This window comes from Zalophus californianus, chromosome 7 (assembly GCF_009762305.2).
Source record: "Zalophus californianus isolate mZalCal1 chromosome 7, mZalCal1.pri.v2, whole genome shotgun sequence".
Lineage (NCBI taxonomy): Eukaryota > Metazoa > Chordata > Mammalia > Carnivora > Otariidae > Zalophus > Zalophus californianus.
The window spans coordinates 47,380,606-47,398,378 of record NC_045601.1 but is presented as its reverse complement, the minus strand read 5'-3'; positions in this window follow the sequence as shown (position 1 = coordinate 47,398,378).

The following is a 17,773-nucleotide window of genomic DNA, read 5'->3' as shown; positions in this document are numbered from 1 at the left end:
CAATTTAAATACCAATAAATGCTTTTATCAAATGCCTTCCAATAAGCTTTGTATAAATTTTTGAAAGTGACCTCTATGTATAGATAAGGTACTAGTTTCCAGTTAAAATGATAGGGTCCAAATTAGTAACTCATCATGTATGTGTAATAATTATAAAAGCTAATAATTGATGTGTGTACTATGTGCCAGGCTTTATTCTTATTACTCTATAAGTAAACTTATTTAAGCTTCATATAGACATATAGAAGTAGGTGCTATTGCTATCCTTATTTCATAGAAGAGGTAACTAAAGCATAGAGAAGCCATTTGCCAGAGCTCAGAATCCTACCCACAGTCTACTTTCTCTATGCATATATACACATGTGCATATTTGCACCCACTAGGAAAATAATACTAAATATTAATAATCTGTAAATACTCTGTGTGTATAAATACTCAAAACACAATAGCAAGTAAAAATAGTAAACTACTGGAAGAAAAAATAATATTCGAAACTTAATGCTATGTCTAAAAGCAGGTACTACAAAATGGAGCTCTATGGTCAGTCTTTTAAAATGTTTACTTTTATGTTATTTTGTTACCCTTGATTATGTTAAGCCATAGCTTGATTCTGAGGGTCAAATAAGAGAAGGGACATGGGATCATCTTACCTCCCTCATCACCACTCTGCGTTACACTGTCTTACACACATAGAGCAATTTTTAAAATATTGTTTTGTCTTTGCATATTCCTAACATGTTCCTAATGTTATAAATACATTATTTTCTGTGTTTGGAGGTATTCTCATATAATTCTTCTCGTACAAAACTTATATTCATTAATTGATTCACTAGGGGTGTATCTATTGAGCTACTATCATTTGTCAAATGCTGCTAGGCAGTAAGAGTCAAATGATGGACAAAACAGTAGCTATCTAGGAAGCCTTTGGTCAGGTAACTAGGTAATTCCTGTACGATGTGTTGCTTCTGACATTAGGTAGCATTTATCATGGATAAAAGGGAGTCATTAATATTGAAATCAGGGAAATGAGATGCATTTTAGAAAGACCACTCCTTCTACAATATGGAGAATGAATTGCAATGGAAACAATGATGGAGATGCAGACGCCAGTTAGGAGGTTGTTTTAGTAATACAGGCATCCAGATCTATTCTTCGGAAATTTGTTTACTAAATATTGGAATAAACAACATTGAATTTTAATAATTCTAATAGCACAGACTTTCATTTTATTCAAATTTGCAATAATAGGTACTATTTTTTTCATTAAAATCATAGAAAAGATTTTTCAATTAAAAACAGGCTTTGAGTTAGATGGTTATGCTGATTATTTTAAGACACATGTTCTGTCTCTCTGGGAACCTGTAGCTGGATCTCTCTCTCTCTGTCTACCTACTTTTTATTCATCCTTCTTTCCTCCCCTCCATTTCGTTCCTTCTTCCTTATGTTTTTCCTCATCTTCCTTATCTTCCTCCTTGTCCTCCTCTCTCTCTCTCTCTCTCAGTCTCTCTCGCTCTCTCTCACACACACCCACACACACACACACACACACACACATACACACACACACACTTTCTTTCACCACGGCCACTAACACCAAATGTTGAAAATTCAGCTGGAGTGTTTGAGCCACTTGTCATAAGTAGGTTCCCGCAAGGAATTATGGGCAGAATTAGGAACAAGAACAAACCTATCACTCTGACTAGAAATAGACTTTCTCTAGCCCAAGTCCTACTACAGGTGGGGTAGGTGAAATGATTTACGAAAGAAGACCAGCAGGTGCCTTCCAGTAGCAACACGCCGCTGCAGAATGGAATTCATGATGAGCATCTCCTTGTCGTCTCTCCAGTTGAATTTTATAATTGGAATATACAGAAAGCCTTAGTATAAGGCAACATTGCAACATGATCCTCAACATTAAATTCAAGCTCCAAACACCTTCCATTTTAAACACTTTTCTATTTCCCCTCATGGCAAATTTGTCTCAAACCACACTCAAATATTGTAAAAGCTAAGTTGACTGAGCTTACCAGGGTCCCTAGATCTTGAAAATTATCTTGGAGTCATATTTGAATGAGAAAACACATGCATTATGTTGGCATTCAAGTCAACTGATTCTGCTAGAATTTTATTTTGCTTTGATTTGAAATCATTTGTCTTTCCTCTCTCACAGCGATTCCTCAGGCATCTCTGACGTCTCGCTTTTATCATTGTTTGGATCTTTAGTGTTCAGATGATACCTTGCAGACTTAATTAAACAATGAGCAAAGTTCTTTTCTTTACACAAAGAAGTGAAAGCATGCCCTCATTTCTGCTCCTGATGGATTAAAATTTCAGTCCATTGGAACATTAGTATTTATGTGGATAGACTCTGTCAAATACGAAGTACGTATTTTGAATACCAATTCCTGTGGTCACATGAAAGTTTTTAAATGTTATATTTCTTCATTTTTTGTTTGTTCACTTTAAATACATTTTGAGAAGGGATGGATAATCTGACTGAGCTGGATAATGTAAGATGAAGTTTAAATGACACTGACTTTAATTTTTTTTTAAATGGAGGTGCTAGTATAAGTTTAATGAAATCTAAAACAATGTTAAATGTATTTACATTACATATATGCAACTGCAAAATAACCACGTAAAATACCTAATTAAAGAGGTAATTAGGAAAAGGCTTCCTATAATAAACATTAGTACCCTATAAGTGCATCAAACTTTTTCCTTAATTTTGTTGAATAGACATTATGATATTCACTAACTAATAATAGAAATTCCTTGATTTATTTTAAATAAATCTATGTTTCTCAAAGGCACTCTTAGCAAAGTACCATTATTACTTTATTAAATACAACTTTTGCCTACTTGAGCTTAACAAACAAATCTAATGGTATGAAAGAATTTAATTTCAGAGCCGAATGATAATTTGTTAGGCACTGTTAATTCACATAATTCAAAGTTAATTATGTTTGCAATATTAGGAGTGTAGTAATTTTGTTCTGTTGAAAACAGAAATGAAATTTTATATTCTGATTAAGCAAACCCAACTGACAAGAATAGATCACAAATTGTAATATTTATAGGAGATATTTTGTGTGTACAAGTGTATGTCTAATCAGATCACAGTTTAGTCTAATTCAGTCACACTTTGTAGACTACTTCATGAAGATGCTCTCATGTGTTGTTTTTCAAGACCCAGTCATTTTCCTTTGGTTATTAGTGAAGCTCAAATTCTCAAATATCATTTTCTACTATTGTTCTTTTTCATAATATGGAAGTTGGGTGTTTTATCTTTTTGGCTAAAGCTCTATTGGACCTGCCAAAAAAAAAGTGTGATAAATCACATGTCTAAAAGACACTGAAATTAGCTTCCCCAAACATGAAATTATTGTTCATCTCTTCCACAGTCCTATCTCTTGCAGTCAAGCTTTAAACAACAATGCGAACTATTATGTGCAGTATACCACACAGAGACATCAGAGAAACCATTTCAGCTTTCAGAAGATAGGGAGGAGAGCATATCACACCTATCACTTTTTCAAAGATAACCCTATGACAGGAGTCTGGAAATGTGTTGACATATCACTGTATTTTAAATGATTGAAGCCGCCTTGGATGTAACTATGAGAAGCAAACAAAACAAAAAGGATACATCCTAAAGAGTAGTTTACCATGGGCCTAAAATTTTGCATATCATTATTTTGAACCTTTAGTGGAACACAGAGAATAGGTCATAAATTCCAAGTTAATTCTTTAGTGTTTTAAAGATTTACTTATTTATTTTAGAGAGAGAAAAGGGACAGAGTGAGCATGGGTGGGGAGAAGCAGAGGGAGAGGGAGAGAGAATCTCAAGCAGACTCCCCACTGAGTCTGTCACCTGACCTGGGGCTTGATCCCATCACCCTGCGATCATGACCTGAGCTGAAATCAAGAGTCAGACTTCAACCCGCTGAGCCACCCAGGCGCCCCCCCACCCCATCGAAGTTACTTCTTTAAATCTCTCTGTTCACCTCGAGCATCATGTATCCCTATGAACTGATCGGACAATTTTTGAAGTAGCTGGATCCCTTCATTAATTTCTTCCCAATCATTACACCTTCTCTAGATGCCTACCTATTTCATTTCATTTCCCATAGTTAACAAAAACTTTTTAAAACAGTGCTTTCAGGTGAAAAATGAAAGGAGCCATTTTTGCTTAATGAATAAAATAAATGGATATAGTGGGATAGAATAAAATATATAGAGTTACAGACTTTCTTTACAAGCCGTGAACTGATATAAATTATATAGGGATTTAATGCATTCTATCAAAATTTGTCGAATTTCTTTGCTTTCTTTATGATCATTTTTTCTTGTAACAAGAGTGAAATCAAAACTTACATAAAATAAACGTTAAAATTTTTCTTGATGAAATGCTTGTATTTTATCTTGATTTATTATCAAGACTTGCCTAGTTTCCATTAAGTCTCCTGGTTAATTACATTCCAGGTTTTAATTTGCATTCTTTTCATATCTGTTGAATAGCTCTGAAGATTAGAGAGAGATGATTAAGTATATCTTACTTGTTGGAAAATCTCTATATAGGAACAGGTTTGTTTGTATTTCCTAAATTCTGCAGAGTCACTGGTTGTGGATCTTGGTTAGATGCCGCCTGACTTTGACAATGCCTTTCTCTTTTTCCTTGGTTTTATCAGTCAATGAGCCACCATGCTTCAAGGCTGTATAGATCATCTAGCAGACACAGGTGTTTGATTAACAACACTGAGTTCTGGGATCTCTGGTTTTCACTTACGAGCCTTTTATTTTGCTGCAGTAAGCATGGGAGCAGGGCTCATTTTCTTATCTGAAAGGGTAAACTTCTCTAGTTCAAATTCAAATGTTACTACTTATAAAATACCAGAACTCTCCTAGTTGGGGCATTCTGTATTTGAATTGTCCCTTTGAACTGAAATGAAGATTCTGTGAAGTACTTAAAGGGTATCCAAGAATGGCTGCTGACCAGAGAGGAGGTTGAATCAATAAATTCAAATACAAATTAGTAAAAGAAAATTATTTCAGATAAAAAGGACTATTATTTGAATTACAGTATAAGGGATATGGAATGGCCCTTATTATTTAATTCCATATTTATTTCTATAGATAAGGAAACTGAGGCCCCAAGAGATAAAACGGCTAGGTTAAGGCTTTGATATTATTCCTGAAATCTACACAGTAATTGAATTCTTGAAGATGAGAATGCTGCTCTTCCTCTCTGTTCCCAGAACTCTCTAGTCTAAGAGTCATCAAAATGCTTTTATTTATTTTTTTGTTTCTGTTTTTGTTTTTGAAATTTATCTGAGTTCCTCATTTTAATTTTGTAAGATGTTCTTACTGAGATAAGTCTTTAGAATAACTGTGTTCAGCATAAAACAATAAAGACAAATCAAGACTGTCTTGCATGTCTGATTTCACCTGCCTAGAATGTTGGAATACAGATAGCATCAGGCCCTCTCACACTTTTGATGAGGGTATTCTATTACCAATCTTCTAAAATGCTTGGAACTTGGACTTCAAAATTACTTGACTAGCTAGAACAGTGCCTTGTATTTTCCGGCTTCTCAAATCTAGGCATGCCTTCCCCTGGTAATTGGGTCCTTTTTCTCTGTGAAGCTCCATTCCTCAGAGCAGCTGTACTTCCTTCAATATATGAACAATGCCATTGGCTCTGAAGTCTCCTAGGCCAACATTGTTAACCAGCTTTGCTTTATAAAAATCAAGACAGTTTTCAAGGAACTGAACTGCTCTCAGTCATCAGTCTAATTTTACAACCAGAACTTGTGTGCACACATCAGAAAAATAATTGCCAAATTTTTCTGGAGACTTACTTGTAAAAAAACCATTTGCCTCTATCCAAGTGATTTGCTTAGGGTTAGAAATCTTGTACTGAGGGGTGAGAATTACTTAATCGAAGAACAACTTTTTAATTTTTTTTAATCATCATCTGGGCACTTAGGGGGAAAGAAAGGAGATTTTTGAGTCCCTAAAATGTGGCTTCCACGAAGTGATAGGTCCCTGTTGTTATATATTCTAGATATTACTGTAATTATATCAGTAAGAATTTTTAAAGTATATCATGGTTTCATGTGTATAGAGAGTATATAGACACACATTTTTTTTTTCCTTTAAGTTATATGCCTTACTCAATGAAAATCAGATTTAGGGAATTCTATCAAAATTAACACATCCCTTGAAAACGGTTGCTGGAAGGCAAACTACCAAATCTTGTTTACTTTATTTGTTAGCCTTATTTAGTTTTTGTCCTGTGTCATCAGTAAGCCAGTTGAACCTCATTAGCCAACTGGTGACGATTCGGTTCCACTTCACCATTGGCACTGCAGATGGCGGCGGTTCCCCTTAGTCAGACATCATGAAAACAGAAAAGGATTGCAAAAAGACTTCCCGGATCAATTATGAAATGAATTTATTTTCCTCTCTTTTTCTTCAGGGGAGGAGAAATTCAGCCCAAAAGACCAACAAATTTGACTTTCCAAAATTAAATATTTAGAGCAAATTTGTCCCCGGAAATAGAGGAAGAGAAAGATTATTGGTATGTTCCTGGTGTTAGAATTCATCTTTTCTTTTTTTAATCAAGAAAACAAGATTAAAAGTAATTTTCCAGTTTATTTCTAGATGTATATATCAACTATTTATTTCTTTGAAGGGTTTGAGCACTGTGCATTGGACTTTTCTGCAAGTGTTTATTACCACTACCGCTATATTATTACATTGTCTAAGTGTAGAGTAGAGCATCCCCCCAGAGGCCTGTTAAGATTCTACTTGTCAGCGAATTCAGTCAGAGACTGTACAAAAGGCCACAGGCATCCAGAAAACAGAGGATAGAGAGAACACTCATATAAGAGCATTTTCTTTCAGGCAGCATTAGTTAGCACTGGTGTATGCAGGGTGAAGATTGCTTGTTTACTTTGGTGATACAAATGCAACACATTTAAGGGTGTTACTCAGTCACGGGCCAATTAGGCAGCATCTGGAATCAATAGAGGTTGTTCAGATGGAAGCACAGTGGGTCCATTGAAGCCAGGCTGTTCCAAAAACTCCAGCAAGTCAGCTTCCTCAGAGAAAAGTCTTTTCCCCCAGTCCTCAGTTCTTTAAAACTGAAGTGGAGTTTCCATGGAATATCCCCCTGCAGTACAATTATGGAGTCGCATACTGAAAGCATTTGACTTTATAATAACAGCAACAGCAGTCTCAGCAGTTAGATAATGGTCTGAAATTTGATAGCGGGAAATGTTTTTCTAGCAATGGGTGATAATGGATAATAAACAGTGGCTTTAGATTATACGAGACTGCTAGGGATCAATATTCCAAAATGCTTCTTAGCATCAGTGCTGTTTTTATTGACAGAGGGATATCACTGTTTGTGTCAACAGCAGCATGAACAGCAGATTGCAGATGTGCAAAACTGGTTAAGGAAACTTGAGGGTCTCTAATCCCCTCAATTTTCATGCTTCAACATGCATTAGAAATGTGTAAGAGACCCCAAGATCATAAATTTTATGAAAATACTTCAAATGGGTAATGCCATAGTAAATGATGAGTTAGAGATAGTGAATTACTTTACGCTAGACTGCAGTTGGATATTTTACTGAACTTCCAAATCTCTGCCTTTTATTTTACCAACATACCAGTTGTATATACCTGTTTCAATTGTGTCAAAAATTTAGCAACCTAGAACTTGTTTGTATTTTCTTTTGCTATTTATGAAATTGTGTTATAAGTCTAATGAGATTGATGAAGGATGTACACATTATTTAAGTTTGACTAAGCGCTGGTGGATTCTTAATTTGTCTGGTTCTGTATAATTTTACATAATAAGGCTGAACACAAAGTAATTCTTGACTCAAGTAGAGAATTTTTTCTCCTGGTATTAAATCATTTATTATTAGATCACTAGACTGATGTATGTCCTGTATTTGGTTGACTTCCTTTTTAATATTGTGGCAACATTTATTTTAAATTTTTTATTTAGATGGGGAGTGAAAAATAGGAGCATACAATCTTCTACGAAAATAATGGTCTCAGTAAACAGAATAATATGGAGTAATAGCAGAGGATATTGGAAGTCAGGTCTTCAGACCACTGAGTATACATAGTTCCTTTCTACTTCCTTAACTTTTGTCTTTTTTCTGCTTTCCGTCTTCCATTATTCAGTTCACCTTGCCCTCACCTGATTCTTCTTCCTTTTTCTAAGTCTGAAATAAAGTGTTTAACAAAGACAGTTGAAGGACTCAGAGATTCCAATCCCATGAAACCTCTCCAAGAAAACAGATGTGTATAGAATCTGGAAGGACCCTTTAGAAATGCTAACCAAGAAGTTCTATGTGCCCATAGGGGTGAAGCCCTATGCCATGCCCATTGCTATGTCACAGCCAATCAGCGCTTACATGGCTCTGATCAGACTAAATGCTGTGGTTTCACCTCATGCTTTGCAGAACCCTGAGACAGCTGTTCCAGCATTGGACCAGCTTACTGTTTGTCCTCTCTGAGTGTAACTGTAACTTGTGAAGAAGAGTTAACAAAACAGCCAAGTGTACCTCTAGTGCCAGTATGTTCAAAGAACTTCAGTCAAGCTCATATGTGGGGCTGTGTTCTGTGTGTAGCATTTAATACTGTGTGTCAGACAAGCAACAGTGTAAAGATGATCTAGGAGATTCTAGCATTATTTCTGCTAATGATTTAAAGATCAAGCCCCCTCTTTAAAAAATAACTTCTTGGGGCACCTGGGTGGCTCAGGCAGTCAAGCGTCTGCCTTCTCCTCAGGTCATGATCCTGGGGTCGAGCCCCACGGCGGGCTCCCTGCTCAGCGGGGAGCCTGCTTCTCCCTCTCCTCCCTGCTTAAGCTCTCTCTCGCTATCTCTGTCTCTCTCTGTCAAATAAATGAATAAAATCTTTAAAAATAAATAAATAAATAAATAAAATAAATAACTTCTTGTTGAATGTGAAAATGAGGTTTCAAGGGAACTGTACATCTGATGTTGAATGAGGAACCTGAAACTTTAGGAACCAAAGCACTTAATGGGTGGCCAGTTTCTAATCTACACTTTATTTCAGGGTTTAAGAAAATACAAGCCAGATTAATTTGTGAACTATGGTGCTTTCCCAATATTATTAATTGATTCAAAGTTGATGAGTTCACAGTTAACACAATCTGAAAATAGAAATAATAATAGCATCCACCTTTGTACAGTTTTTAGGGGTTAAATGATTTAACACTTTTATAGTGCTCAGAACATTGTCTGGCACAGTGTTCAAAAAGTGTAACCTGTTATTGTTATTATTATGGCCTATGTGCTTACAATTTTGCCAATAGAGGAACTTACATGATTTATTGATTTATGAAAACCTCTTGGTATGAATACCACTCTATAAAGAATAGAACACAATCAGCTAACAAGAGTAGGGTTGCAAAGGATAGATAGAAGCTTGCCATGTAGGCAAAACAAGATTGATTTTCAGTGCAAGCTGTATAACAGGAGTCTATGTTTAGAGGTGGTCTGAGTATTTCTCTCATATTTGCTAGATCACTGTTGATCAATTTTTATGTGTATACCCATCACCTTGTTAAAAATGCAGATTCTGATTTGCTAGGTCTAGGGAAGCACCTGAGATTTTGCATTCCTATCAGGCTCTCAGGTGACTCAGACCACATTTTGGATAGGAAGACACTAGATTAATTTAGTCTCTGGAATCTCAATATTGCCTGTAGATAATTTTTTTTAATTTTTTTATTATTATGTTATGTTAATCACCATACGTTACATCATTAGTTTTTGATGTAGCGTTCCATGATTCATTGTTTGAGTATAACACCCACTGCGCCATGCAGAACGTGCCCTCTTTAACACCCATCACCAGGCTAACCCATTCCCCCAACCCCCTCCGCTCTAGAACCCTCTTTGGTTTTCAGAGTCCATAGTCTCTCATGGTTCGTCTCCCCTTCTGATTTTCTCCCCTTCATTTTTCCCCTCCTGCTATCTTCTTCTTCTTCTTCTTTTTTTTTTTTTAACATATAATGTATTATTTGTTTCAGAGGTACACGTCTGTGATTCAACAGTATTACACAATTCACACTGCTCACCATAGCACATACCCTCCCCAATGTCTGTCACCCAGCGACCCCATACCTCCCACTCCCCACCACTCCAGCAACCCTCAATTAGTTTCCTGAGATTAAGAATTCCTCATATCAGTGAGGTCGTATAAACATGTCTTTCTCTGATCGACTTATTTTGCTCAGCATAATAACCTCCAGTTCCATCCACATCGTTGCAAATGGCAAGATATCATTCCTTTTGATGGCTGCATAATATTCCATTGTGTATATATATATATATATATACCACCTCTTCTTTATCCATTCATCTGTCTATGGACATCTTGGCTCTTTCCACACTTTGGCTATTGTGGATATTGCTGCTATAAACACTGGGGTGCACATGCACCTTCGGATCCCTACATTTGTATCTTTGGGGTAAATACCCAGTAGAGCAATTGCTGAATTGTACGGTAGCTCTATTTTCAACATTTTGAGGAACCTCCATACTGTTTTCCAGAGTGGTTGCACCAGCTTGCATTCCCACCAACAGTGTAGGAGGGTTCCCCTTTCTCTGCATCCCCGCCAACATCTGTCATTTCCTGACTTGTTAATTTGAGCCATTCTGACTGGTGTGAGGTGGTATCTCATTGAGGTTTTGATTTGGATTTCCCTGATGCCTAGTGATGTTGAGCACTTTTCATGTGTCTGTTGGCCATTTGGACGTCTTGTTTGCAGAAATGTCTGTTCATGTCTTCTGTCCATTTCTTGATTGGATTATTTGTTCTTTGGGTGTTGAGTTTGATAAGTTCTTTATAGATTTTGGATACTAGCCCTTTATCTGATATGCCATTTGCAAATATCTTTTCCCATTCTGTCGGTTGTCTTTTGGTTTTGTGGACTGTTTCTTTTGCTGTGCAAAAGCGTTTTATCTTGATGAAGTCCCAATAGTTCATTTTTGCCCTTGATTCCCTTGCCTTTGGTGGTGTTTCTAGGAAGAGGTTGCTGAGGCTGAGGTCGAAGAGGTTGCTGCCTGTGTTCTCCTCAAGGATTTTGATGGATTCCTGTCTCACATTGAGGTCTTTCAACCATTTGGAGTCTATTTTTGTGTGTGGTGTAAGGAAATGGTCCAGTTTCATTCTTCTGCATGTGGCTGTCCAATTTTTCCAACACCATTTGTTGAAGAGACTGTCTTTTTTCCATTGGACATTCTTTCCTGCTTTGTCAAAGATGAGTTGACGATAGAGTTGAGGGTCCATTTCTGGGCTCCCTATTCTGTTCCATTGATCTATGTGTCTGTTTTTGTGCCAGTACCATACTGTCTTGATGTTGACAGCTTTCTAATAGAGCTGGAAGTCCAGAATTATGATGCCACCAGCTTTGCTTTACTTTTTCAACATTCCTCTTGCTATTCAGGGTCTTTTCTGGTTCCATACAAATTTTAGGATTATTTGTTCCATTTCTTTGAAAAAAGTGGATGGTATTTTGATAGGGATTGCATTGAATGTGTAGATTGCTCTAGGTAGCACTGACAGCTTCACAATATTTGTTTTTCCAAGCCATGCGCATGGAACGTTTTTCCATTTCTTTGTGTCTTCCTCAATTTCTTTCATGAGTATTTTATAGTTTTCTGGGTATAGATTCTTTGCCTCTTTGGTTAGATTTATTCCTAGGTATCTTATGGTTCTGGGTGCAGTTGTAAATGGGATTGACTCCTAAATTTCTCTTTCTTCTGTCTCGTTGTTGATGTATAGGAAGGCCACTGATTTCTGTGCATTGATTTTATATCCTGCCACTTTACTGAATTCCTGTATGAGTTCTAGCAGTTTTGGGATGGAGTCTTTTGGGTTTTCCACATAAAGTATCATATTATCTGCAAAGAGTGAGTGTTTGATTTCTTCTTTGCTGATTTGGATACCTTTGGTTTCTTTTTGTTGTCTGATTGCTGAGGCCAGGACTTCTAATACTATGTTGAATAGCAGTGGTGATAGTGGACATTCCTGCCATGTTCCTGACCTTAGGGGGAAAGTTCAGTTTTTCCCCATTGAGAATGATATTCACTGTGGGTTATTCATAGATGGCTTTTATGATATTGAGGTATGTACCCTCTATCCCTATACTCTGAAGAGTTTTGATCATGAAACGATGCTGTACTTTGTCAAATGCTTTTTCTACATCTATTGAGAGGGTCATATGGTTCTTGTTCTTTCTTTTATTAATGTATTGTATCACATTGATTGATTTGTGGATGTTGAACTGACCTTGCAGCCGAGGGATAATTCCCACTTGGTTGTGGTGAATAATCCTTTTAATGTACTGTTGGATCCTACTGGCTAGTATTTTGGCGAGAATTCTTGCATCCATGTTCATCGGGGATCTTGGTCTGTAATTCTTCTTTTTGATCGGGTCTTTGTTTGGTTTGGGGATCAAGGTAATGGTGGCCTCATAAAACGAGTTTGGAAGTTTTCCTTCCATTTCTATTTATTGGAACAGTTTCAGAAGAATCGGTATTAATTCTTCTTTAAATGTTTGGTAGAATTCCCCCGGGAAGTCCTCCGGCCCTGGGCTTCTGTTTGTTGGGATATTTTTGATGACGGCTTCAATTTCCTTAGTGGTTATAGGTCTGTTCAGGTTTTCTATTTCTTCCTGATTCAGTTTTGGTAGTTGATAATCTAATTTGCTGGCATATAGTTGCTCATAATATGTTCTTATAGTTGTTTGTATTTCTTTGGTGTTGGTTGTGATCTCTCCTCTTTCATTCATGATTTTATTTATTTGGGTCCTTTCTCTTTTCTTTTTGATAAGTCTGCCCAGGGGTTTATCAATCTTGTTAATTCTTTCAAAGAACCTGCTCCTACTTTCGCTGATCTGTTCTACTGTTCTTTTGGTTTCTATTTCATTGATTTCTGCTTTATCTTTATTATTTCTCTTCTCCTGCTGGGTTTAGGCTTTATTTGCTGTTCTTTCTCCAGCCCCTTTAGGTGTAGTGTTAGGTTGTGTATTTGAGACCTTTCTTGTTTCTTGAGAAAAGCTTGTATTGCTATATACTTTCCTCTTAGGACTGTGTTTGCTGCATCCCAAAGATTTTGAACAGTTGTGTTTTCATTTTCCTTTGTTTCCATGAATTTTTTAAATTCTTCTTTAATTTCCTGGTTGACCCATTCATTCTTTAGTAGGATGCTCTTTAGCCTCCATGTATTTGAGTTCTTTCCGACTTTCCTCTTGTGATTGAGTTCTAGTTTCAAAGCATTGTGGTCTGAAAATATGCAGGGAATGATCCCAATCTTTTGGTACCGGTAGAGACCTGATTTGTGACCTAGGATGTGATCTATTCTGGAGAATGTTCCACAGGTTCTAGAGAAGGATGTGTATTCCGCTGCTTTGGGATGGAATGTTCTGAATATGTCTGTGAAGTCCATTTGGTCCAGTGTGTCATTTAAAGTCTTTATTTCCTTGTTGATCTTTTGCTTAGATGATCTGTCCATTTCAGTCAGGGGGGTGTTAAAGTCCCCCACTATTATTGTATTGTTGTTGATCTGTTTCTTTGCTTTTGTTATTAATTGGCTTATATAATTGGCTACTCCCATGTTAGGGCATAGATATTTACAATGTTAGATCTTCTTGTTGGATAGACACTTTAAGTAGGATACAGTGTCCTTCCTCATCTCTTTATTTATAGTCTTTGGTTTAAAATCTAATTTATCAGATGTAAGGATTGCCACCCCAGCTTTCTTTTGGTGTCCATGAGCATGGTAAATGGTTTTCCACCCCCTCACCTTCAATCTGGGGGTGTCTTTGGGTCTAAAATGAGTCTCTTGCAGACAGCATATCGATGGGTCTTGTTTTTTAATCCAATCTGATAGCCTGTGTCTTTTGATTGGGGCATTTAGCCCATTTACATTCAGGGTAACTATCGAAAGGTATGAATTTAGTGCCATTGTGTTGCCTGTAAGGTGACTGTTACTGTATATTGTCTGTGTTCCTTTCTGGTCTATGTTGCTTTTAGGCTTTCTCTTTGCTTAGAGGACCCCTTTCAATATTTCTTGTAGGGCTGATTTCGTGTTTGCAAATTCCTTTAGTTTTTGTTTGTCCTGGAAGCTTTTTATCTCTCCTTCAATTTTTTTTTTTTTAAGATTTTATTTATTCATTTGACAGAGAGAGACACAGTGAGAGAGGGAACACAAGCAGGGGGAGTGGGAGGAGCAGCAGGCTTCCCGTGGAGCAGGTAGCCTGATGCGGGGCTCGATCCCAGGACCCTGGGATCATGACCTGAGCCGAAGGCAGACGCTTAACGACTGAGCCACCCAGGCGCCCCGTCTCCTTCAATTTTCAATGAGAGCCTAGCTGGATATAGTAGTCTTGGCTGCATATTTTTCTCATTTAGTGCTCTGAAGATATCATGCCAGTCCTTTCTGGCCTGCCAGGTCTCTGTGGATAGGTCTGTTGCCAATCTAATGTTTCTACAATTGCAGGTTACATATCTCTTCTCCCGAGCTGCTTTCAGGATTTTCTCTTTGTCTCTGAGACTCGTAAGTTTTACTATTAGATGTCAGCATGTTGACCTATTTTTATTGATTCTGAGAGGGGTTCCCTGTGCCTTCTGGATTTTGATGCCTGTTTCCTTCCCCACATTAGGGAAGTTCTCTGCTATAATTTGCTACCAATATACCTTTTGCCCCTCTCTCTTTTTCTTCTTCTCTGGGATCCCAATTATTCTAATGTTGTTTCATCTTATCGTATCACTTATCTATCGAATTCTGCTCTCATGATCCTGTAGTTGTTTATCTCTCTTTTTCTCAGCTTCTTTATTTTCCATCATTTGGTCTTCAATAACACTGATTCTCTCTTCTGCCTCATTTATCCTAGCAGTTAGTGCCCCCATTTTTGATTGCACCTCATTAATAGCCTTTTTGACTTCAACTTGGTTAGATTTTAGTTCTTTTATTTCTCCAGAAAGGGTTTCTTTAATAACTTCCACACTTTTTTCAAGCCCAGCTAGTATCTTTAAAGTCATGATTCTGAACTCTAAGTCCGACATCGTACTAATGTCCGTATTGAGTAGGTCCCTGGCAGACGGTACTACCTCTCGTTCTTTTTGCTGAGGTGATTTTTTTTCATGTTGTCATTTTGTCCAGAGGAGAATAGAAGAATGAGAGAATGAAATGCTAACAGGTTAACAACATCTCCAGCAAATATACTCTATACAAATCAGAAAAGACCTGAAACCAGGGGAAAAGAAAGAAAAGAAAGAAAAAAGAAAGAGAAAAAAAAGAGAGAAAGAAAGAGATAAAAACAAACAAAAATAGAACAAAACAAAAAAAACCAGAATATGTTTAAATATGATCAGGGTAGTGCATAGATCAGTGCCACACACTAGATTTTGGGCATATTTTGGTCTGTTAGAAGAAAGTGCCTCCTAAAATTTTAAAGGAAGAAAGACATATATATACAAAATAAGGGTTGATACAATGAAGGGAAGGAAGATGACTGTAAAGATGAAAATTATAAAAAGATTTTATAAAAGGAATTGATAAGATAAATTGTTTGAAAAAAGAAAGAAGAAGATTGAAAAAAGAAAAGAAAAAAAAGGGAGAGAATGTGATGAGGCAGGAGACCAGAACAAAGCCATACACTAGTGATTTAGGGTATACTTTGATCTGTTAGAAGAAACTGTATCTCAAAATTTTAAAGAGAGAACAACTTACGTATATATGCCACAAATAAGGGTAAGTACTATGAAGGGATAAAATATGACTCTAAAAATGAAAAATAAAAAAATGTTTTTTGAAAAAAGGGATTGATAAGATGTTGGTTGAAAAAGGGAAAAAGAAAAATAAAAAAGAAACAGTTAAAAAAATTAACTTTGAAAAACTAATGAATCATGGTAAAAAAGCCATGAATTCTATGTGCAGTATTCCCCTAGCACTGGGGTTCTCCCGTTCTCCTTGATCGGTAAACTTGGTCTTGGCTTGCTGGCTGTTCGTGCTGATCTTCTGGGGGAGGGGCCTGTTGCCGTGGTTTCCAAATGTCTTTGCCAGAGGTGGAATTGCCCCGCCCTTGCTGGTCCAGGTTAAGCAATCTGTTTGGATTTGCTCTCAGGAGCTTTTGTTCCCTGCAAGGTCTCAGTACAGCTTTGAAGGATGAGAGTGAAAATGGCGGCCTCCCAATCTCTGCCCAGAGGAGGTGAGAACTCGGGGCCCCGCTCCTCAGTGCGGCCCCAGAGAAAAGCAGTCACTCCTGTCTCCCCAGTCTCCGGCCACACTCCATGCTCACCCGGCCTGTGACCGAGCATTTCTATCTCTGGCACCCGACTCAGTGTGGAGTCTCCAAACCTAGCAGATCTCTGCGGTGCGCTCCCGCGCCGCTCCTCCCAGGGGAAGAAGGGGAGTCTCCCCGGATCTGTCGCTTGTTGGGTCCCTGCTGGAGGAGCAGTGGCCTGCTTGGGCTGCGGATCACAGTTTATGGCCACCCCGAGCTGAGAGCCCGCACCTCGGCTCCGTCTCTGCAGCCAGCTTCCCCGCTCTGATACCTGGGAGCTCTGCTGCACTCAGGCACCCCCGGTCTTTCTGTGACCCCGAGGGTCCTGAGACCACACTGTCCTGCGAGGGTTCCACCCCCAGCTTAGCCACTGGAGCGACGTCTCTCAGTGGAGCCGACTTCTAAAAGTTCCAATTTTGTGTTCTGCGGCTCTATCACTTGCCAGAAGCAGCCGATGGAGGCCCCTCCTCCGCCGTCTATCCTCCCGGATATCACCTCGGTTTCACTTCTCCGCACGTCCTACCTTCCAGTAAGTGGTCGCTTCTCTGTTCAGAGAGTTGTTGCTATTCTTCTCTTTGATCTCTTGTTGAGTTCGTAGGTGTTCAGAATTGTTTCATCCCTATTCAGCTGAATTCCTGAGACCAGACAAAATCCAGGTCTCTTACTCCTCCGCCATCTTGCTCCACCTCTAGTTCCGACATCTTACTAATGTCCATATTGATTAGGTCCTTGGCAGTCGGTACTGCCTCTTGTTCTTTTTGTTGAGGTGATTTTTTTCCATCTTGTCATTTTGTCTTCCAGAAAGAGAGTTGTTGCTATTCTTCTCTTTGATCTCTTGTTGAGTTTGTAGGTGTTCAGAATGCTTTGATCCCTATCCAGCTGAATTCCTGGGACCAGACGAAATCCAGGTCTCCTACTCCTCTGCCATCTTGCTCCTCCCCACCTGTAGATAATTTTTAACCCATTTTTAAGGAGTGTACATCCTGAGAGTTAAGGCATGAAAGAGAAAAGATTGCTCCTATAGAAACTGTCATGCTCCTCTAAGCCTTGGCACACATGGAGTAACTATCTTTTCTGGACCTGATTTGAGCAGTTGTTCATCTGGGATCCCTACTTGAGTTGTAAGTGTCTCTGAGCCTCTCAAATGGTAGATACAATTTTGTGTGTGTGAATTTAACTATTTTCATGGGAGAGGGTCCATGTCACTCATTTGTTTCCCATGACATTTTTCCTCTACCTGATTCATGAATGGAGTTTCTGGCCCCTCTTCCCAGAGTTATTTGAGCACACATCTCCTCTTGTATCCGTGCTGAGCTGTGGCCAGGTGACCTCTCTGCCTTACCTCAGGGTTTTCTAAATTGAGACCTGGAAGCACTTTGCAAAAGTTGCTCTGTATAAATTAGCGGGACAAACATCAAATGTGGGAAT